The following is a 24,519-nucleotide window of genomic DNA, read 5'->3' as shown; positions in this document are numbered from 1 at the left end:
ATAATGTATGATGTTCTAGAAACAGAGACCTCAATCCAGGCATTCCTCTTCAGTAATTTCTTCCTTTAAAAAACGAGATCTATGTGGAGGCAGGCATAGTAATTCTCTGGGATGGATAGCAAGGCCCTGATAACCTATAATGCAGGTACCTTTAGTTAATATACAATCTCATAATATTGCATGGCCAAGTTTCAGATTAAACCCTCCTTTCTTTTCTCTGCTTGGTGTCTTTTTTATTAAAACAGTTCTTCAATTTCTACTCACATGTGTTCCATTGTCCTCACTACTGTAAGCTGATGTTCCCAGCTCATTTTTCAACTGTTCCATTAATTTGGTGTTTACTTCTAATCCAGAGTCCTAATGAATATGCTAATGACCATCATATCTAACAGCAATTGCTGAGGCTCCCTTCAAGCTGCTTCTTTCTTGCAACTGGACCGACTCGCATTTATCGCCTCAGATTTTGGTTTGTCAGCTGGATCGCTGGATTCCCAAATGCTCCCCCTCAAGCCCACTAAGCTCACTTTGGGAAATCAGTCCAACTCGTAAGCTAGTTTACCCATTATCCTAGAAAACTTCAGCCACAGAGCCACTTCCTGGTTGCTTATGAATGGGATACTGTTGGCAAAGAGAAAACACTGCAGATAAAATACAATTATTATTCTTTTTTTAAATTGGGCAGTGTTTTATTTTCCTTTACAATTTAATAAATACTTCTTGATGACTGCACATGGAGTAAGGCTGCTTGGTAGTTCAGAAAGCTCCCAGCAATGCTGTAGCTGTCCAGCAGCCATAGATGAACTGGGTACCTGAAAGGACAAAGGTTTCTGATCAAGACTCAAAGTTTAATATTTAGCACTGTATTTATATAGCCCACAGACCCATCGTTTGTTTCAGCTGGATTATGTTGCAAAGCAAGCTTAGCAGGCAGTCTGTTGCTGTGGGAAATTGCAGGTGCAGCAAGGCAGAAGACTCTCTACCCATGTCAGTGGAAGTTCAACTGTGGCAAACACTTAAGATCTATTTAGCCTGCTCAAGGCTAGGGGAAGGGCACACACGATGGTGTTGTCCTGTGTGTGTAGTCTTCGGTATTGAGTGGAATAATTGTAAGACATCTCTGTCAAACCAGCAAGACTGCATTTATGCACTCATCATTCTCATGATTGTTGGTAACTTGGGCACACTTTCTCCAAATAACCTTGCCTCCTTGTGTCACAAGGCCCAACTCGCTCACATTGACTTCAATAAATGTACCTTTGGTGATCACACCCAGGGTTGTATATAATGGGGATGATGGATTCTTTTTCACACTGAGAATAGGCAGGCAAAAGGTAGCTTTCAGCTCAGGGTGTGTGACATGGGCTTTTTTGAAACATAGACCCATAGGCCTAATGAACCTTTCATATTTAGATGGGTTTTTTTGTAAAGCCATCACTAACAAAGCAGTCTTTAGCAACCATCCTCTTCCAGGTTGTCTTTCTTCTTCCTGTTCAAGTAACTTTCAGTACTTCTGTTTCTCCTTGGGCATGAACTTTGGGTAGAGGGATCTCTCATTTTCCCACCTTTTTTTTTTCGTTTCTGCTTAATCATGTTGGAAAGTACTTTTGCTTTCAACTGCCCCTCACTGTCCAGCAGATAGGCGGGGACTGCTCCTTGTGGAGTCCTCTCATCACCCTTCTGCTTAGTCTTTCTCTTTTCATGCATCTTAATAGTCTTTTCATTTGTATTTTCTCAGCATGGCACTGTTTACTGTAGAGCTTTGCTTTTGAGCCATTTTTTTTTTGGCTTCTTTGAACATTCATGGGCCTCCCAACCTTTCTTTCTCTTTTTCTGTAGGTAGTCCAAATGATATCCGTATTGTTTGGGGTGCAACTCAATATAGTCATTTTGTAGCATGATGACAACCGGAGCAGCTGTCACCGACCTCCTGGGTTCAAAAACAATTCTTAATTTCTGGGTGTCACTAATCTGCGAGCCTTCTTCATTCAGGCTGGAACGGGAAAGGGTCAAAATACAATTATTCTTAATTCTTTTTAAAAATACAATGTCTTAACTCTTTCTCTCTACAAAGACATTTTAGATAGTTATCTCTCCTACAATAAATTCACGCTTACTTATGCTCTGTGGTTCTACAAAATGGTTGTATGCTATGTGGGATTCTTGTCTTTAAAAACTTACCAAAATTGATTCACAAAATGTGTTAAAACACAGGCCTGACCTCTCCACTTTATTTTACTTTTTTACGCATTCTTGTTATTTTCCTAAAAGCTATTTTGACAAATTATTTCATACTCTAAAATTACTTTAAAAACTTGTTTCTACCAATTGACTTAATGAGCACAAACCACTTACTTAAAAAAAAATCACACTCACGAAACAACCTTGATTCTACTTATAAAATTGCCTTCTTTCAACTTTTATGCTAGCCATCACGATGACGAGTTAAGTTTTTAAAACTCCATTTCTTTTTTTTCAGCAGTAAGTTGGTTTTTTAATCTTGTAGCAAAATATTTCAGATAATTAAATTAAAGGAAGTCTTGTCTTTGCAGGTTTTAGTTGATGGTTAGTTGCTCCCATGATAGATAGTTATGGGATGTGTTGAAACAAGCTGCTTGCTTGGCAGCTGTGTAGTGAAACAGTGACAGAGAAAGAAATGGATCCCACAATACCCTTTGAGGATGCAGTGAATCTATTTTAGAACAGAATTAGTGCAACTCTCCAACTCAGTAAAGAAATTACTTTGTGGCAGCACGTAGTAGCAGCACCCACAAGTACTCAAAGTGCAGATAATAAGAAACTTTAGAGTAAAAAGCCACAAATGAGATGAACATCTTTATCCCAGGATTCAGACACCATCTTGGAAAAGGGATCTGAAAGATTGTAGAAGTCAGAGGTCAGGGACAACCAAAGAAAAACAATACTTTCTGGACCCAGCAGGACTGTTGTGTTTACAAACCAATAAGCACCAGTGGTTGCCTACCCAAGACCTGCAGAGGGTCAAGCCAGTCAGCATTCCAGCATGGATCCTGAAGTGACCCATGAATCTTCTAGATGAGGGAAAGTCAGTTTACTTAATGGTCTGACCTTTGGTTGGATAACCACTCTCCAGTGGATGACACCACATTGTAAGTGTATGGGAAACAAACTGAAAAGAGTAAGTTATTGAGTTAAAAAACAGGGGGTGGGGAGCACAAAATTGGGGAGAGTAGGGAGGTAGGAAGTGGTAGTGGGTGGTCTGAGGTGTGGGGATGACTCTGAGAGGAGTTAACAGCAGGATCTGGCCTGAAGATAATCAAAATACAAGTATGAATTTCTAAATATTAAAAAAAAAATGCTATCTGTAGGCAAGTCTCCAATAACTTAAAATGTCACCTCAGCCCTGTCTCTCAAATTTCTCACTATGTCACAACAGTACTGTGTGGCATGAATCATGCTTTCAGCCCATGGACCTATGAGGGGCACTAGTCTAAAATATAAAAGGAATGATATATAGACTATGGTATACAGATTTTGATCTATAGATTATCATAAAGCAATTTACCATGCCTCAAAGGAAGCATAAGAGATGGAAGAAACCACCTTTTGTGGTACAGTTCTTGGTCTGCTGGAATGAAGACAAAGCCACATTTCTTCAGATAAAATCAGTTCCCCAAAATCTCTTTCTTTGTCTCAGATTAGTCAAGAAAGATGTCTGTCAATCAGCCTCTCTGAATATGCATTTGGATCTACATTCATACCAATTGTGTTTTGTTACTATTATAAGATGTGTTGTCTGGGGCTGGAAAGATGGCTCAGCAGTTAAGAGCACTGACTGTTCTTCCAGAAGTCAATTCCCAGCAACCACATGGTGGCTCACAACCATCTGTAATGGGATCCGATGCCCTCTTCTGGTGTGTCTGAAGACAGCTACAGTATACTCATAAACTTAAAATGAATAAAATTAGTCTTTACAAAAAGAAATTTTAAAAAAGACTTGTGTTGTCCCACCTACAGCTACCGATGGAATCACCTTGGCTAATTTGTTACAAACCATGTCTTTATTAAGGATTCTAATAATCCACCCCAAATGTACCATTTTACTATTTTTTATTTTCTTTCTAGATCAAAAACCAACAATAAGAGACTTTAATGTGTTGATCCTTTCTAATGGCCACGGAACCAACACAGATTCTCCATTTGTTATTGTGATGGCTTTTCATGATTTCAGGGCACACAAACACGTACTGTTCCTGCATTGCTGTGCCACTCGAGGACTACCTGTAATGATCATCTGAAGTTTTACAACGCCTGTAGCTCTAAGGGCCTGTGGTTCTCTACTAGAGGTTTGTTTTCATCCTGAAGAGAAGTAAAAGAATTATTCATACACTGAGGTTTGAGTATGTTGGCCCTATGTGGTTTCAATTCTAATCCTGTGCAAAATAGCATATTCACTATGTTCCCTTTTCCTGCAGGAAGCTTAATCTAAATGCTGTGCAGCTTCTCATTTTCTTCCTTCCTGTACCAAACTCAAGTGGCCCACACTTCGAGGAACAAAGTTGCATATTGTTCTCACATGATTGCTGATGTGTGCATCACCCAGGAAACCAGAGATGCAATTTTAAAAGGCGCTCCCTGGGGTTTTAACAATCAGCTCTGAGCTCCAGCACTGAATTGTCCCCACAGTTCTGGGTACACACACTACATCCAGCCATAACTGTGGCAAGACTGGAGGAGCTAGGGCCAACTTGAGGGGGTGAAGGAGCTCAGTGGAAGCCAATGGGATCTCGTTCTCAGATTCTCAGATTTGTCGACATTAAACTTGCCACTCAAAGTACGAACACAGATTGTCTCCTGTTTGTTCAGAGTCCCACAGTGGCCTGAAAGAGTAAATGACTGCCAAAGGGACAGAGTGACTAGAACAGAACACAAAGTCCCCATCCTACTGCACTTTTTATTCCTAGGAATGCTATTTGGAACCCCAAATACATTTTCTCCTACACTCAGTGTTAAGAATCATGGACAGACCAGCCCACAGAAACCTATTTAGCCACAGAACAGCTCAACTGGAGTGCTTCTCCAAACACAACAGCAATTCTTCATTTTCAGACAGATTGTTTACTCAAGAAGCAAACAAGAGTCAAGCAGAACACTGTGGGGACTTAAAAAGGTCTACAGAAAAATTTCACTAACTTTCTTTTTAGTTTTATTACCAGTTTTAAACCCAGATTTTAAAACAAAATTAAAATATGACCTAGCACCTCAGATAGCACTATCATATTAAATAATATTATAATAAACATACCTAGATTTAATCTATGTAAGGATGTACATCTATCAGTGTGTGTAATATTACCTTGAGAAAATATATCTTTAAGCAGTGTTTGAAATTCCTACTTATCGTCACTTAATATATTAATCAAAATCATGGGAGGAATGTATAGACCTGCATTAAATTGTAATTGCTCATTATAGAAGGAAAATCTAACTTGATTTTGATTTTGAGCATTGCTATGGTCAGAATGTGGCCAGAACTCTTTCCCACCTCCACCCCCATGTTCATACATTGAAATCTTTTTCTTTTTCTTTTTCTTTTTTTTTTTTTTTTTTTTTTTTTTGGTTTTGGTTTTGGTTTTGGTTTTTCAAGACAGGGTTTCTCTGTATAGCCCTGGCTGACCCGGAACTCACTTTGTAGACCAGCCTGGCCTCAAACTCAGAAATCCACCTGCCTCTGCCTCCCTAGTGCTGGGATTAAAGGCATCTTAAAGAGATTGTATCAAGAAGTGAAGACAGGACCAGGCTGCTGGTTAAGCACTTGTACAAGCCCGAGGATCCAAGTTCAGGTCCCCAGGACATAGGTAAATAGCGTATGGATATGACGCAGCACCCGCACTCAGAGTGCTCTGGAGGCAGGAACAGGGGATTCTACTGCATTCCCCAGCTTTGTCCATTCCCAAGCTAGTTAGCCAGACTGGCCCAACTGACAAGCCCTTGTTCAAGTGAGAGACTGCCTCAAAATATACAGGGGAGGGGTGTCTCACTGCTGGTCTCTGGACTCGTCACATATGAACATATGTGTACCTACACATATACAACAGTTCATACATACCACATACATATAAAGGTGAAGACTTGGAGTAAGGAGATGGTTCAGCTTTCTGAATAAGCACAGAGGCCTGAGTGAACTTGGGCCCCTAAAATCCACACAAGAAAACAGGCATAGGACCCCGTGGATGGCTCAGAAGGTAAGAACCTTATCTGTGTAAGCACGAGGATCAGAGTTCAAATCTTCATCATAGAACTTGCTTTGTGCACTTCGGTTAAATCAGAAACTCAGAACTGGTTAAAGTACAAAGAAAAGTGTCTGCGCTTAGCCATAAACGGAGACATTTCTATCATAGCCCCTCTCCCCATAGTCCAGGGACCATTGCACAAGGAGTAGAGAGATTGGAAGGGCCAGAAGAGGGAGAAACCTTTAAGCCAGTATGATTTTGAAGTACTTTTTTTCCTTTTAAATGTGACTAAGCTGAACTTTTCCATTCTGTAGATCTCTTTGCTCTGTTAGCATGGATGAGGGTAGTGGGACCCTCTGCTATGACATTTCCCTCAGCCTTGAGCAGGCTGAATCAGACCTGTTTCTGAGACAGATGGCTAGCCCACCTAGGGTGGAGTCTTCCCACCTAGGTAAAGTCTATTGTGTGCCACATCTGCAGCTTCCTGCAAGAAACTACCTGCTGAGCAGCTGAGCTTGCTTTCCTGAGGAGATCTTGACAAAGCAACAAGATCTGGTCAAAGTGGGGGTAGGGCATGGGGTCCCCCCCCCTTTAAATTCAAGACCCTACAATTAAAGATCGAGCCTTGATCAGAGAACTTTTTCTTGGCTCGTTATTTCTCTCACCATCCTTCACATCCATCCTCAGCTTTCCTTTCAGGAACCCAGGAACCCATGGGCACTGGTGGCCACACTCTGCTACCATTTTCTAGGAGGCAAGGATCAGGGAGACAAAAGAGAGAGAGAGAGAGAGAGAGAGGGAGGGAGGGAGGGAGGGGGAGGGAGGGAGGGAAAGGGAGGGAGGGAGGGAAGGAGAGAGAGAGAGAGACAGACAGAGAGAGAGACAGAGAGAGACAGAGAAAGACAGAGAAAGACAGAGAGAAAGAAAGAAAAAGAAAACAATAAAGCACTGAGTAGTGGGTGACCTGTGTTTCTTCTGCAATTACTTTAGTAGAGAAGCATCAGGGCAGCACGGAGGCAGAATTTCCGGACTTTACTGAAACATGGCCTTTGCCTCTTTCCCCCTAAGACACAAACATCAAGGTTTTGCAGAAATACTGAGATGTTTTCCAAATACCATTCATTACCTTGCCAGGGACCAAGCCCATAGCTGCACTCCCAACAACAGGCAGCTGCTAAAGTTTCCAGGCAGCTGTTTATTATATTTTATTTTATTTTATTTTATTTTATTTTTTTATTGGCCCTCCAGCCACTCCCTGTGTCTCACAGATCCTTTTCCTTTCCTTTCTTTTCTTTTCCTTTTTTCTTTTCTTTTCTTTTTTAAAGATTTTATTTATTATTAGATGTAAGTACACTATAGCTGTCTTCAGATGCACCAGAAGAAGGTGTCAGATCTCATCACGGGTGGTTGTGAACCACCATGTGGTTGCTGGGAATTCAACTCAGGACCTTTGGAAGAGCAGTCAGTGCTCTTAACTACTGAACCATCTCTACAAGCTTGACAAGATGTTGAGATGTCTGTGCCCAGAATTTGGAGTTCCCCCTAGTGTCTCACTCTTCCTGGTATCCCCCCATCCGGTTGAAACCACAGGGCTACATCTCTACTCAAAGAAGCAAGGAAAATGGAGTTTTTCTGCCAGGTGCTAAGTATTCAGCTCCCTGGACATGAGCCAGCTTTGTCTTCATTATCCTTCAACATATCCTTCTAGAAAGTTTTAAAAAAAATTGCTCACTGCTAGGCAGTGGTGGCACGTGACTTTAATCCCAGCACTTGGGAGGCAGAGGCAGGCAGAGTTCTGAGTTTGAGCCTAGCCTGGTCTACAGAATGAGTTCCAGGACAGCCATAGCTACACAGAGAAACCCTGTCTTGAAAAACTAAAAACAAACAAACCAAAAAAAAAAAACAGAAACAAAAATCGAAGGAAAAAACAACAACAACAAAAAAAAAACAACCTGTTTATTGATACTCACATGTAAATGAGAGATAAATAATACTTTTGTTTATTTCACTGGTTTTCCAAGAATATTTTTATTGACTAAGTTATTTATATACTTTTACATCCTTATTTCAGATTCCTTGCCCTCCTCTCCTCCTAGTCCTTCCCTCACATCCTCCCTGTCCACCCTGTCTCTGAGTCTCCTCAGAAAAGGGAGGTCTCCCATGGATATCAACAAGCTTTGGCATATCAACTTGCATTAAGACTAGGAGATAAATACTTTAAATTATTTTCTTAGCATGCTGAAATTTTTGTTAAACTAACTTAAAAGCATAGATCATAATTTTAACTTTAAAAATGAAAACCCAATACATTTAAATAAAACATTATTTTAAGACAAGATCTTGCTGTATAGCCCAAGCTGGGTTCAAATTCTCAATCCTCCTGCCTCAGCCTTTGTAGTGTGTCTTCATAGCAAGCTTCAATTATGATTGGCTTAATTTAATTTGGGTACTATGTATTTTCTACTTAATAAATGGTTCTGTTCCCTCAATGAATTAAGTTAATTAATAATTAGGTTCTGTTAATGGCAGGCCACATTTCTCTATGTGTAATTATAATATTCTTCTTTGTGTAATAAAATCAAGAGAAGTAAGCAGATAAAACACTGTGAGTTGCGTGCTGCTTGCAAGAAAATGTCTATATTGCTGTAGCAAACAAGGGTTTGTCAAGGGACAGGTTATTTCCTCCATGGCTAGTGACAATTGATTTTGTCCTTTAGTATTTAGTTTCAGTTTTGCTGGAGATGCTCAGTCATTATCTGGTGAAAGGACTGAGTCCATATTCAATCCTGTCTTTAAACCTCAGCTACTACTATTTTAACACGAAATTGGCATCTTTTTATAGTAAATGTTAACTGAGCTGGGATTCCGCCTTCCCAGCCAGCAAGAGGTCCAGATCAAGGGATCCTCTACCTTCTATGTCAGTAGTTTCCTTTGTTCTTCAGTCTTTCCATGGCGTTGTGAAGTTTCAGTTTTGGAGAAGCAGGTAGGAAGTTAAAAAAAAAAAAAAAAAAGATCTAATGTGATGACTTAAACAAGGGTAAAAAAGCCGTGTACAGCAAAAAAAACAAAACAACAACAACAACAAAAATCATTTCAGTGTGTGTGACTTGGGTTAGGGTCAGTGTCCTTTCTTGAGGAATATGATACCTAGGCTGAAGGGTGAAAGATGAAGAACGAGTGTCTACTGTAGAAAGGGCATGCAGATTTGGTCATATGAATGGAATGTGATAAGTAAATGGGGTCAATGATCAAGAGACATCAAAGCAGGTGGGTTGCCATCTCAAAAATCTTATATATTTTGTAAAGGACAAATGAGACCAGGGAAGAATTTTAAACAGGAAATGACTCAGTCGGCTCTATCTTTTCTGAAATTATGCAAAGTAGAGTTATGGCCTTTACGCCGAGTTCTCTGCTTCCAGTAATTCTTATTATGAGCTAATATGTGCACCAGAAGCCTGTTTTTAAATATGTGTTTCACTGGGATCTGTTTTCCTTAATCTGGCCTGCTCTATCTTGGAAACGTTTGGCTTATTCCCAACACATTTTCCTATTTCCTAGCTGCTACTGAGACACTTTTACCTTTTATTGAAGATAGACTTTTTCCTTCACAATATCTATTTTGATTAAAGTTTCCCCTTCCTCTTCTCCTTCCAGCCCCTACCGTACCTCCCCTCCCATCAGGATCTATTCACTTTCTATCTCTCGTTAGAAAACAAACAGGCTTCTACAGAAGAATAATAAATATAATAAAACAAAATGTATTAACATACAATACAAGCTAACACATTCGAAATAGGCAAAATAACCAAACAGAAGGAAAAGAACCCAGAGAAGGCACAAGAAGGAGAGACCCACTTGTTGGAACACTCAGGAATCTCATAAAAACGTGATGCTGGAAGCCATAATACATACACACGGGACCTGTAGGATCAAAAAGAGAGAAGAAAATAAATACAAATAGGATAAAAACATAAATTAAAAAATAAGACAAAAAAATCTAACTAAAAAGAAGTTCCCTGACCTGACCCCGTGGGATAAAGAGCCTTCAAAAGTGAGTTCATTTTCTTTTGGCCCTCTGCTGCTGGGCATGTAGAATAGTTTGCTTTCCCAGTGAGGCTCCTTTGGAGGAAGCTCAATTTTGATTTGCAAGTGGTATTGCTTCTGGTTTAGGGATGGGGACCTGTGTCCACTTCTCCTTTCAGTTCTAGGATTCCAACTGGTGTAGATCCTGTATAGGCCATGTGCATGTTTCCTCAGTCTGTGTAAGCTCACGTGTGTTGATCATGTTGATAAAGGGAGGTCTTTGTTTTCAGTATGTCCTCTATCCACTCTGGCTTTCTACCTCCTCTTCTGAGGGATTCTCACAGCCCTAGATGAGGGATTTGATGGAGACATCTCATTTAGGCTGAATGTTCCAAGATCTCTCACTCTCTACATAATGTCTGGCTGTGGGTCTCTGTATTTGTTTCTATCTGCTGCAGGAGGAAGCTTCTCTGATGAAGGAAGAGCAAGGCATTGCTCTGAGTATAGCAGAAGGTCATGAAGAACCATTTTAATGCTACATGTTTTTTTAACAGTAATATTTGGTTTTACCCTATGTCCCTGGGCTAGCTAATCTCAGGTTCTTGGTAACCCAAGCAGTATTGAAAATGGGTTCTATCTCATGGAGTAATCCTTAAGACAAATTAAATAATGGTTGGTTACTCTTACATGCTTTGTTCTCTAGTATATTTTGCAGGCAGGACATCATTGAGCTATATCAAAGGCTGGGCTGCAGTTTACATTTTTCCATTGGTAGCATGCAGAGTAGCTCTCAGTATCAATGGTGACATATCTATGTAGGCACCAGCTTGACTTTTCCATGTTCAATGAGTTTTATAAGTCTTGTCTTAAGTGATGGTGCCCTCCCATCACTCTGTGAGGAACAACCTATGAGATTTCTCCCTTTGTTAAATTTCCCACACTCTATTCTTGAGGTGAGAACAGTGCACATGAATATGATCTTCATGCTTCCATGCTGACCTGAGACAATCTGCTTACAGATGCCTTCCCATATAACTTGATGACCTGGAGGACTGGCTCAGCAGCTAACTGCCCTTTACATCTTTGTAGAGGTCTTAGGTTTTGTTTCCAGCATCCACATGAGGCAGCTTATACCTATCCAGTTCTAGGGAACTCTTCTCATGTTCATGGGTATTTGTACATGTGTGATATACACTCAAAAAAATACACATATACAAACTTTTTTTTTTTAATTCTGGTTTCCCTATGGCCTGAAAAGAAGTAGTGAACTTGAAAGGATAACATTTCTGGGAAAGTAACTTCACAGATATCCTTTCACTACATGAAATGACAACAAACATGTGTCTGTTGTAGGATATGTGGCATTTATGAGGAAGTACTAGAAGCAACCTATCAGAAGAAATAGTGCCACAATTATACAAATGTATTTGGCATAGCTGTGAAAAAAAAAAAAACTGTACACACTAATGTTGAAGGTCTCTCTGGTCAGATTACAAGATGGAATTTATTATAAAACACAAAATTCAGAATAGCATAAGGGGTCAGATGAAGAAATGGTTATCCTTGTGACTAATAGGTAAACTTTTTGAAATGTGTTAATTTGACCAACCACTAGCTTCCACCAAACCAGAAAGCCTGAGTGTCCTGAGATAGAATCTCAGGCCTACATTAGTGATGCTATACTCTACTTTTGTTGGGGGCCAGCCTCTGGCTCTCATGTCTGGGTTCAAGTCTGGGAGGCATCTTGGAGCTGAAAGAAAAGGAATCTAGGTGGAAGAAAGAGAGAAATGGAAACAAGACAGGATCCTGATCAAGGCTCAACTTTAATGGCGGCGGACACGCTTTATAAAGGAGAGGGGAAAGTCCATTCCCGCCAAATCATCTTTGGAGCCCAGCTGCAGGTGACCACGTGTAGGATCAGATGTAGACTCTGGAACAGCTAGGCTGACTCCCAGCAGGTAGCAGCAGTGGCAGTGGCTGAACAATAGAGTGATCTAGGGAGGCAGGCTCCACCTTAAGACAAAGTCAAGGTCTGGCTCAGCCTGCTTCAGGCTTGTTAGAGGCTACATACTTTAACCCACCTATCTTATGATTTCATCACATTGAAAAATTTCTTAATTTATGACTTATCTTATTCTGTTACTATAAAATCTTCATAAGGAGGGAAGAAGGAATTATGTGTTTATATTATGATCTCATATTTAAAAAAAAACAAATTTCATCAAACTGTTACCATGTTGGTACATGGAATTTGACATGACCTGAATCCTCAGGATATGATCATTCATATTTGTCTCCAGAATAAACTTCAAGTGAGAGCTGTGTTTTTCATGTGTGCAGAACAAAATTCGACTCATATCTTGTAACATTATTCTATTCCTAAACATGTTAAAGAGTTATTGATTCACAACACAAAATTATTATAGAAGCTACATAGAATTGAAGGAATGAGATACAAGTTCTTGTCTCCCCCTCCCCCACAAACATTAAAAATCTATCTTTTGTGCACTGAAACCAATAGGCTATTCAGTTCCAGTTTGTGTAGGTTTTTGAACAGAAAATTGGCTTTGAAATAAGAGTTTCTAAAAATTCCTCTGAGGTTTTCTCTGCTCTAGGTTTTTATTAGAGTCATTCTGCCTGCACAGCTCTATTCAGGTTTCAGAAATGCGACAGGGTAAGAAAAAGGAGAATCAGAGGACTTGGGTGATATAGCACAAGGCCACTAGTTCCTGGCTCCATGTTTCCTAACAAAGACATTCAATGTGTTTTACCGTCATCTTTGCCAGAGCTGACCCATTATGATGAACCTCACAGCTTGTCATACATGCTCTTTATAAACAGTCTCTTCCTGGCAGCACAGGGAAAGACTGGGATGTAAGTTGTAGCTTGATTCCAAACTGAATAAAGTAAAGGATTATTGATCTTAAAATGCTGGTATAGTAAACAGTTGAAGCTTTTTGCCTGTACTCCCACTGCCATTGTTAGAAGGTCTGTCTTCATAATGGACTCCCAAGAAAGTACTTAAACAGTGAAGCCCATTTGCTCTTTATGAGATCAACTTGGTCGACTTATTGACAAGTTTTCTTTAAGCACAGAACTCTTTCAGGAGTCTGATTGCGTGCACCGGCAGCGATGGAAAAAGCATACCCTATTATACGAACACTCATGTATAGCAGCTCTAAACACCTGCCTACAAGATGAATGCAGGTGTGAGAGAGACACAGTCTCTTCCTGCCTCTTATGCTTGCATTATGCACACGCTTGTCTGCAGTCAAAAATAGACTATTCACTGGAGAAATGGTAGGGCACGGATGCTCCATTACAAATTGCCTCACTAAACCAGCATCAACAATTTTCTTTGTTTACAATCAAGTTGAAAATAGTCTTCTTTGCATAAAAGACTTTCCGAAGATGCTGTTTTAAACAAAATGAAGTGGGCCGATGTAACAGAATTCCCTAGCAGAAATGGAAACACTCACCAATTCAAGTCATTTAGTTATTAGTAAAGTGGACATAAGGGTATCAAGGACTACAAGATGTGGGCATTATTTTGCAACATGGAGCTAAAGAAAAATATTTCTTTTGAGGTTGGAAAATTTCACAGGATGGCCTTTGTAATAGAACAGTTGTCTCGCCCTTTCCATCCCTCAATTTTACATGCTGGAATTTTATATGCTAATCCCCAAGGAGAGGAGACAGCCTTGGAGAGGTAATTAGGTCATGCCATGTGGTATAGCATTCATGTGAGAGTACTGCCATTATAATGAAGACTCAGAGAGAGTACTCAAAACCTTTTACCATCATGTAAGGACACAAGACTTTTGTGGTGAGCAACCTGGAGAGAGCTTTCACCAGAACACCCTGAGGCCCGCACCTTGATCTTAGATACCTAGGCTCTCCCTCTGTGAAAGTTAATTTCTGTTGGCTTATAAGCCATCCAGTTTCTAGAATTTGTTGTAAAGGCTTTAACTGAACAAATAGCTTTCTTTTTTAAAGAAAATATGTAAGGCTGTAAATAAAGAAACTAAGATTAAAAACTCCCTGGTCTGTCTCAAACCTCACAACTTAATAAGTTCACAGACTCTAAATCAAAACTGGGGTCTGACTTTCCCTCTCACTACTCTGTGCTCATGTCTGTTCCATGTCTCCATCACATTTTTCTTATGCAATATAATGCTCTCTGTCTTACAGAAGAACATATTGCCATATATATAAACATTCAAATTATTTGAAAACAATACATTATCGTGACATTTGGGGATTTTACTTCTCTTATTTAAATTACATCCTTATTTTGAAAAGTCAGACACCATGTTGGAAAAAGCCTAATATTCAGCTCTTTACTTAAAATTACTTGCTTTTACTCACAAAATGCTTGTGTAATAGATATCATTCCATAATTTGGCATTATGTATATAGAAGAAAACTGAATTCCATGCTTTGCAGTTTACCCCAACATCCCTACCACCAAGCAAGAGGGTGTCCATCACCAGTCCACCCCTCCTACTGCCAGAGCAGAATATCAAAATAGGATCCGAGGAAATAAGAATGGATTGATTTGCATTCTTCTACATGCTAACTGCCAGTTGAACCAGCACCATTTGTTGAAAATGTTGTCTTCTTTCCACTGGATCATTTTAGCTCCTTTATCAAAGATCAAGTGACCATAGGTGTATAGGTTCATTTCGGGTCTTCAATTCTATTCCATTGATCAACATGTCTGTCTCGGTACCGATGCCATACAGTTTTTATCATTATTGTTCTGTAGTACAGCTTGAGGTCAGGGATGGTCACTCCCCCAGAAGTTCTTTTTTTGTTGAAAATAGTTTTGGCTATCCTGGGTTTTTTGTTATTCCAAGCGAATTTGGAAATTGATCTTTCTAACTCGATGAAGAATTGATTTAGAATTTTGATGGGGATTGCATTGAATCTGTAGATTGCTTTTGGCAAGATAGCCATTTGTACTATATTAAGCCTATCAATTCATGAGCATGGGAGATCTTTCCATCTTCTGAGAACTTCTTTAATTTCTTTCTCCAGAGACTTGAAGTGCTTGTCATACAGATCTTTCACTTGCTTAGTTAGAGTCACACCAAGATATTTTATCTTATTTGTGACTATTGTGAAAGGTGTTGTTTCTCTAATTTCTTTCTCACCCTGTTTATCCTTTGAGTAGAGGAAGGCCACTGATTTGTTTGTTCCTGAGAGGTTCTACCAGTGGCTGACAAATACAGAAGTGGGTGCTCACAGCCATCCATTGGATTGAGCACAGAGTCTCAAATGGAGGAGCTAGAGAAAGGACACAAGGAGCTGAAGGGGTTTGCAGCCCCATAGGAGGAACAATAATATGAACCAACCAGTACCCCCAGAGCTCCCAGAGACTAAACTACCAACCAAAGGGTACACAGGGAGGGACCCATGTCTCCAGCCACATATGTAGTAGAGGATGGCCTTGTGGGACATCACTGAGAGAAGAGGCCCTTGATCTTGTGAAGGCTCCATGACCCCGTGTAGGGGAATGCCAGAACAGGAAAGTGGGAGCAGGTAGGTTAGTGAGCAGGGGGAGGGGTGTGTGTGATGGGGGGGGGGCTGAAGGGGAAATGAGGAAAAGGGATAAAATTTGCAATGTAAATAAAGAAAACATCTAATTAAAAATATACTTTAAAAAAAAGTAGGATCAGTGCTCTTGTCTCTGCTCAGATCTGATTGTACTTAAAACAGGTTCTCTGAATCCCACACAGACCAATAGGAGATGTCCTTCTCTGTTCCATTGCTTTTCTATGGCTTTGATTTGGTTTTCTGTTTCTGTTCACAACCATAACCAGCTCCTCCCTCCAGCCCCTGGTGCTTTGTTGGCCCCTGACCTGGGTTCATTTTTGTTGCTGTGGTACAATATCATGGCAAAAAGTAACCTAGGGAGGAAAAGCTTGCTTTAGATCACAAGTTGAGGTCAATCTATCACTCTAGGGTTGGCCAATCACCTTCTTAGTCAAGAGCAGAGAGAACATGAGTGCATACCTGCTTAGTACTCAGCTAGACATTTCTATTCCTTTTAGTTCTGGGCTCCAAACCAGGGAATGGTAGCACATGAAATTGACTTGGTCTTCCCATATCAGCTGAAGTAGTCAAGACAATCTCCCATACATATGGCCACAGGTCCAAACAATAAGGGATTCCACTGAGACTCTCTTCTCCAGTGCCTCTTGGTTATGGTGCATTGACAGTTTTACCATTAGAGGTTCTGATATCTTGCCTAGTGTTTATTAATGTCCTCCTCAAAATAAAATATAAACTCAATTTTCTCTACCAACTTACCTTCTATTTAATCATGTCTAGGCACTGAATGGAGCCCTAATTGGGCCTTAATTAATCTTGAAAAGCTATAACAGTAACACTTACCTGTTATTCATTAATTAATCCATTAATTATCTCAAATTAATTTTCAATTGTTGATCTTACTAACTCAATTAATTAGAGTGAAGCTTCCAGACCCTTCCACGTACATTCATGTTTACATTCTGCTCCTTGCTTGCTACTAAAGATCAATTACCCTGAGCCCATTTAAACCCACTCATTTATGTGAGCACTAGAATCCAGTCCTCCTTTGTTAGTTAAGGATGTCATTCAAATAGTTCTCGGAACTCTATCCTACATCTTCATCCAGTTTATCCACTAATTAAGTACATGAGAATGAATAGCTATTTCTTAATACTTAATAAACCTTTCTTCCCCTTCTTGTCTACTGCTATTTAGCTCTCTATTGCACTGATTTCTGTATTGAAAACAAACAAATCTTGGTGCTATACTCAACACTTCTCATTTCACTGCTGTGACACCAGACACAAGGGTTTTGGTTTACACACACACACACACACAATTTGGTTCTTCCACCCAAATTCATTGTGTGTCATATGACTTAAGTCAATTGTCACATCATCTACATGGAGATAATACTAGTTTCAACATGTTAAAGGATCATCCCTACAAGACTACCCTCTATTTCAGACCCGAGATACAAGCAGTAGAGTATCACTAGGTTACTAGTTTGTTACAAAAGGATATTACCCAGGAATATCAGGTTTGAAAGTAGACTCATGGCAAGGTCTGAGGAAAGATCAGCAAGTCTTCACAGTCCAACCTAGGCTATGATCTCTACAGACTTCTGCTACTTCAGCAATCTGGAAGCTCTCTGAACCTGGTGAGGACATTTATGAAAACTTCATCCTGTAGAAACTGATTTCTTAACTCAGACTCCAGATTCTCTCCCCTTCTTGGAAGATTGCAGAAGGGCTGAAAACTCTGAACACCTAATCATGTTTTGTTCTCTCTGATAAGCAAATGCCATCTGGAATCTGACAAATGTCACTTCATGAAAATAAAAGAGGGTCCTGTTATGCAGGAAATTCTGGCTAGATTAGGGCCTCTGTGCCAGGAAGCAGAAATGAAGACCAATACATAATTTTTAATACATAAATACCTAATATTTTGTTTTTCTAGAGAGAAAAATGCCTTCAAAGCATTACCTACATTCTGAATCAGTCTCCTAATAACTTCTCAGTCTTTTGACTAAGATGAGTCACAAATTACTCTTACTGGCTCTCTTAAACCCACCCCTCTGTCTTTTATGCTCAGTTTTAAAGTAATAACTATTTTAACTAGGTCACCGACCACATCCACCCAGACAAATTAATTATCACTTCTCTATCCTCTTCTGCCTTGAACCACGGGCAACATCGAGACATGGGTGAGCACATTATGATAAATTTGGTAACATTCCCTTCCCAATGGGAGAGTCATCACTTGTCATTAATATTCAACCCATGAAACTAGTTGGGTCAGCTCAAAAATGTATCTAAGACCTGAACATAACTCACCATCTCCATGGCTAATGTCCAGCTGAATTACCACTCCCTTTTGAACTGCTCTGCTGATATGTTCTGCCACGTTATAATCTCTTCTAAATAAGACACCCTGTTAAGATTTAAGACAGATGATGTAACTCTTTTAAAGTCACCTTGAGGCTTTCCAGGTACAAGGACTTGTGGGATGACTTTCTTCTCCTTGAGATATTACGTCATTGCTCACCTCCACCTCCAAGTTCCCAAGCAACTGTTGAAAGATATTTAAACACTTGCAGAAGCCCAGCTGTGATGACATATAATGCTAACTTCTGTACCAGGAAGGGCAAAAAGAAGAGGGACAGAATGAGACTAAGTTGGCCGATCTGTATGATATGCAAAAAAGTGTGGTAATAACTGTGGCTTAGTGAAGAAAAACAGCTCTGGAAAGTAACCATAATTTACTCTGCATGGATTTGAGAAAAGCAAAAGGCCACCACTGAACTGCAAAAATCAATAAAATAGAATACAGATTTTATAAGCAATAGGTCACATTTTACTTTACTGTTTTTAGTGGAACACCTGTTAAAGAGAAGAAAAATTTAGACTCCAGGTATAACATCTAAAAAAAAATGTATGCAAGGACATAAAAGTTCCAAAATTGTTGTCATATACTAAATAAAATAGATTATTCCATATATATATATAGCTATTTAGTAATTATACATAATAATTGAAACATTGGACATATCTTAATATGGACATATCTTATGGGAACTTCAGAGGTAGGATGCTATGTATAAGATATGTAACTGTCAACTCAGAAATAAGAATTTTTATTCTTATTATATTTATTATAAAAAGAGAATTTCAAAACCCCTCCCTAGTGAAAACAGGTTTCGTGCTTACAACAGAATATGTGAAAAAGAAATTTGCAGTGACCAGCTATATTAAACACCATACATGCAGCCACAGACTAATTCTGAGAGCTTTATATTTCCATTCATAAGATGATGTTCATTCTGCTTCAAACTGAAAGGTCTGAAAGCATATATAATGAAATTGGGTTCCCTGGATTTGGGGGATTTGCTTTTTGTTTTTTACATATATCATTTGTCCATGACAGTTCGTGTAGTTCAGTAATTCTAGGATCCAAGAGTACCTTGGGTGTGGATCTCCTTTCTACTCCCTTTCTTCTGAAGCTGGACTCTAGTCCTCTGGAGATGGAACCTATTACTGCTGGGACTGCCCACACAGCCTGTCTGCTGCTAGATCCATTTCCAGAGAGTTGTGGTGCTTTCCTTGGAAATAGGTTTTCACTCAACACAATATTTTCATCATTTCCCTATCCCCGTGTTCTAGACTAGCATTATTTACAATACCTATCTCGAAATTCTTTCAAACATTCATTTGGCCAGCAAGAGTGGTATAATTTTGTTACTGTTTTTGTAGAGTAAGATGGCAACATCATTTTTTACTATATAGTGTTTTCTCTTGCTATGACAAACAGTTCTTAGGAAGTCAGTTTAAAGAAGAGAGTTTATTTGGCTCACAAGGACAGGCAGTGGTCCATCCTCATGGGAAAGTCAGGTGGCAAGAACCTGAGCAGCTAGTCACATTGAGCCCACATTCAAGGACAGAGAGAGCGAATGAATGCACAGATGCCAGTGTACCAATGATTTCCCTCTCCTTTCCATGCAGCTCCCAGTTATCCACTTCCTCAAGACCCCACTTCCCAATAGCATATTTATTTATGACTGTGCTCTTAGCACCTCTCAGAATTACTAACTCCCGACCAAACCTTTAATAATAAGGCTTTGGTGAGTTGAGGGTGGGGTGAGGGAAGGGATACCACATATCCAAGTAATAACATTCCACCGTGACTCCCAAAGTGTCATGTTGATTCCAAAATGCAAAATGCATTCAGTCAATCTCCAAGAGATCCCATAATCTATCTTAACACTTTCGGTGTTGCTGAAGAATTGAAGCCCCAAGTCTCCTCTGAGACACAAGATAAACCATATCTCTGAGCCTCTGTGCAAACCAAAGAGCACATTGCATACTTCTAATGCTGTGGAAAATTCCATCCATCAAGAATCGAGCATGCAGTGGAAGAGACAAGAGAAACTCTTTATTCATGTACAGACAGAAACTCATGGTAATGCTTTGGAAAGTCCAGCAATCACCTTCACACCTCCAATTTTTTATAGCTTATATAGGTCTAGTAACAGGTGAGTTTTGAGTCTCATGGCCACCAAAAGAATTTCTATTACAGTCAGACATTTTTACAGAAACACAGATCACAGAAATGAACATTCTGCAGGCAGATGCTTTTCAGGTGGCAATAAACAAATATTTGCAAGTAGCAATACAAAGAATTTCTTTCTTAGCAAACAGATCATACAGTATGTCCTTTGTCCAGACAGTTGTAGTAATCACTCCTTCAGGCACTTTTGGGCAAATCTTTGCCTTCCAAGATAAGGGTTAGGGGCTTTAACTAGTGGTCAGAAATCAGCTCATTTAAGTACAACTTTAACATATTTTACTTTGAAACAGTCTTAGAATTTCTCAGCTAACACGCTTATTAAGCTAGCATGACAGAGTGGTAATTTGATTTTTAGGTACATATATGAGAGTGCAAAATATTTATTCATATCACCTCCTCTTGGTAACAAAGTAGATATTCTTATTCCAAAAGGGAAGAAAGGAAACACACTAAGGATGGAGGGCAAATACTAAATAATTACTAATAAATACTAATAAATACTGTCGATGGTATTTGTAGCATGTGATAGCATCAAGTGAAGTCCAAAGGGCTTGGTCAGCCCACTCCTGTGGCATTATCTATTGTAGCCTACACATCATCTCCCCTATGATGTCTCCATTTATTGCAGGAAGCATTCCTTAACAGGCACCCACATTTATGAGATTTTTAGACTATAGCACACATGGATTTTATTCCAATTTCCAGCAGAAACCTTGTGAGCATGCTCTCCTATTAGGATATGGGTCTTCTAAGTTCTCATATGAACTACCCATCAGTCTCTGCTTGTAGCATTCTAGGGTTCCCTTCACATAAATTGCTAAACTTTTACAGATTGCTCCTAAAATCCAGCTCCACAGACTTCTTAACAGGAGAGCATGCTCACAAGGTTTCTGCTTTAGAATATGTGGTGCCCTGTGAGCTTCACTTGATGCTACCACATGCTGCAGATACCATTGTTATTCTGAATTTCTGGTTTGCTTTTTTGCGATTTGCTGGTTGCTGTTGCTAGTTGCTGGCTGGAGATATCCTAATAATGAAGATTAGACTTGCCCCAAAGATCTTGACACTCCTAATCAGCAGGAAATAGTCTAAAGATATCTATGCCCCTTTTCCCTTTGACCTCCTTTCTTGCCTTCATGTTGGGGATTTGTAAGGAATTAGAGTAGAGAATGGTAGTAGATATAAAAACCCAATAAAGTAGACAAAAAGTATAATTACAATACATCAGGCAGCTCACAATAGTCTGTAACTTAAGCTCCAGGCAATCCAACATGTTTTCTGAACATCAGAGACATACACATACATTTGACACATGCCCACACAAATATGTGTAAACAAATAAATTCTCAGGAAGTGAGCAATTGATAAATCTCAGTAGGCCCCTGAAATTTACAAGATTCACAAGACCCGTCCTTCCCCAAGATAATAGAAGGACTGCTAAGTATAGGAGACCCTTAAACATATTGAAATGTATGCAAACCTTGCAGAATGCTGCTGGATCCAGTTTTTGTGACCTGCCATCATAACTGGAGTAGTTTCTCTGTGACATGCCTACGTTTGAGTCACCTATGCTCCTATAAGCAACCCCAGTAAACATATTGGCTCACCATGTTGTACTTCAAAATTACCATTACTTTAGTTTATCATTAATTCCCTATCTGGGATGAGTAGATATTTGTTTCCATCTCCCTACCAAAATAGTATCACAGAACCATTTCAGATATTTTAGTCTGGCTCTATTGCTTTTAGAATATGATGAGACAGAGCATTACAAGAAGAGTGAGTACATACTAGAGAACAGCTGCCTACCTCAGGGCAGTCAGGAAGCAGATAAAAGCAGACACAGAAAACAGCTGAGGACAACCAGCAAATACTGTCAAAAGGTGGAAAGACAGAAAAAAAGCAGCTTGGAACAACACTGACTAGACATGCCTTATGACTAACCATTGATTTGTATTTGGGGCTATCTTTTCTTTAATGAGGCAAACTTCATGGTTTTCTTCAGTTGTGAAGAAATAAACACACAGAAAGAGACACACAACACACACAACACATACACACAGCTGCAAGGGACAGCCCCAATTACCTTAATCCTACTTAGCCCTATCCCCTAGTTTCTACTACTGCCCAATAATATCAACTTTTGAATTGGTTCATTTATTAGATCAGAGTCTTTATGACCTAATAACTCTCCCAAATCCCATTAGCTGCCAACCAAGCCTTTTGAGAAATTTTAGCTATTAACCACAACACAGCCCCCAGAAAAGACCAAAATGATCCATATGTTTTGCTAGCTATCCCCTTTTCAGAATTCTGTTGTGCTTAAACAGGCTTGGCACTGTTGAAATGTAGATAAGGTAACTGTGAAATTCAGTGGTAGGCTTTGCAGGAAACATGACACTTCTGCCTGGACACTCAAGGATTCTTAAATTTCTCAAGTCTAAGGAAAGTCAGTCACTGTACCTTGAAGACAGCAATACTACTGAATGGAGAAACCCCAGGTGTAGGAAGCTGAGGTCTCTGAGAAACAGCCAGCACCAAATTGCCAGTTATACCAGGGATGCAGTATAATGGCTATGCTTAGGTGTCAACCTGACTATATCTGGAACTAAAACCCAAAGATGGAGGGGCACACCTGGGAGGGAATTGGAAATATGAAGATCCACTTCTACTTGAAATCTTGAGGTGGGAAGACATACTTTTAATCCAGATTTTTAAACCAGGTCTAATCTGGGGCATGCCTTCTGCATGAAGGTCATGGAAGAAGAGAGCATTAGTGCTCTTGGCCTGCTTGCCTTTACCCTGGTAGCAAGTCCATTCTTTCACTGGCACTAGAGTCTACTTCTTTGGGGTTCTAGTATATACTGAAGACTCCCACCCTCATACACTAAGCAGCTACTGGATTCTTGGCCTTTTCATTCACAGCCAACCATTGTTGGATTAGCTAGACTGAAGCCTGTAACTTACTCAAATAAATGCCCCCTCTCTCATATGTATACTTAATTATATATATATATATATATATATAGAGAGAGAGAGAGAGAGAGAGAGAGAGAGAGAGAGACAGAGACAGAGACAGAGACAGAGACAGAGAGAGACAGACAGACAGACAGACAGAGAGACAGAGATTCACTATATAACTTCTGTTACTCCAGACAATACTGACTAATACATACATACATCTTACAATAGATCTTGTAGCCCTAAGTGAGCCTCACAACGATTACAGCCCAGTGGCATATCACTGCAGCCACAAAAGCAGACCTCAAGAGAGACCAGCCTGGCTGGGCCCTTTCCAAACCTTTGACTTATAGAAACTATGAAAGATAATAAAACCTTATTGTCCATCTCAGCCACTGAATTTTTGGAGTGTTTTCAAAAAAATAGCAGACAACTAATATATAGGCAATTTTTGAAAAAAAAAATACTATGAATACTTTCTTGGCAACCTAAGTGGCAGAGCTTTGCCACTTTGGCAATTAAGCATTAATGTTTGTGGAAGCATTTTATTTGCTTTCTAAGTTACACTGCATTGTACTTTTTCAGAAAGAACATAAGCTCCAAGGATATCACCTGGCAGTTTGCAAGAAAAAAAAAAAGAGCCTGGTGCTATAACTCATAGAAACTGACAGTTAACATCCCAGATACGAATATATAACCATTCCTTAGTGGAAACAAATTGTCACAGAAGTGGATCTTTAGAAGACTCTCAAATCTTGAGTAGGATCAGCCTTCTCTGATGATGAATATGGTGTAAATGCTTTAAAAACTCTGCAGTGCCCTCAGAATGAAAAGACCATTTCACAAGATGAAGATCTCACACTCCACAGGTCTTTTCCATAATAGCACCCACCTTACTCTTTCTGCTCCTAGTTTCAATGTAGCCTGCTCAGTTAGGCATAATAATGGAGGTCTGCGATGGCCTAAACCATACTTTGCCCTGATCCCAACACTTCATTTTTCTATTGGCTTCAACCTTATCACTCACAGCTTACCTACAAGTATTTCCTATAGAAGAAAAGCTATATTGAATATTTTTCTACATTTCTAACCACTGTGAGAGGTCTTTTGACAAGTACAGTTGTTTCAAAGAGGAGAGATTTTGGGTAAGAGAAATCACAGGTATATGCAAACCAGTTTTAAATCACTTAAGATTGGCTACCTTGGTTTTAAGTATATTTAG

General features: G+C 39.5%; 1 pseudogene; it reads right to left on the bottom strand.

The window, feature by feature from the left end:
• Positions 1-1,120: 1,120 nt before the first annotated feature.
• Positions 1,121-1,896, bottom strand: LOC110303541 (ribosome biogenesis protein NSA2 homolog pseudogene; annotated as a pseudogene).
• Positions 1,897-24,519: the final 22,623 nt, after the last annotated feature.

The sequence above is a fragment of the Mus caroli genome, unplaced genomic scaffold (assembly GCF_978045245.1).
Source record: "Mus caroli unplaced genomic scaffold, Mus_caroli_1 scaffold_1, whole genome shotgun sequence".
In the NCBI taxonomy this organism is placed as follows: Eukaryota; Metazoa; Chordata; class Mammalia; order Rodentia; family Muridae; genus Mus; species Mus caroli.
This window is presented reverse-complemented; position numbering and strand designations above follow the sequence as displayed.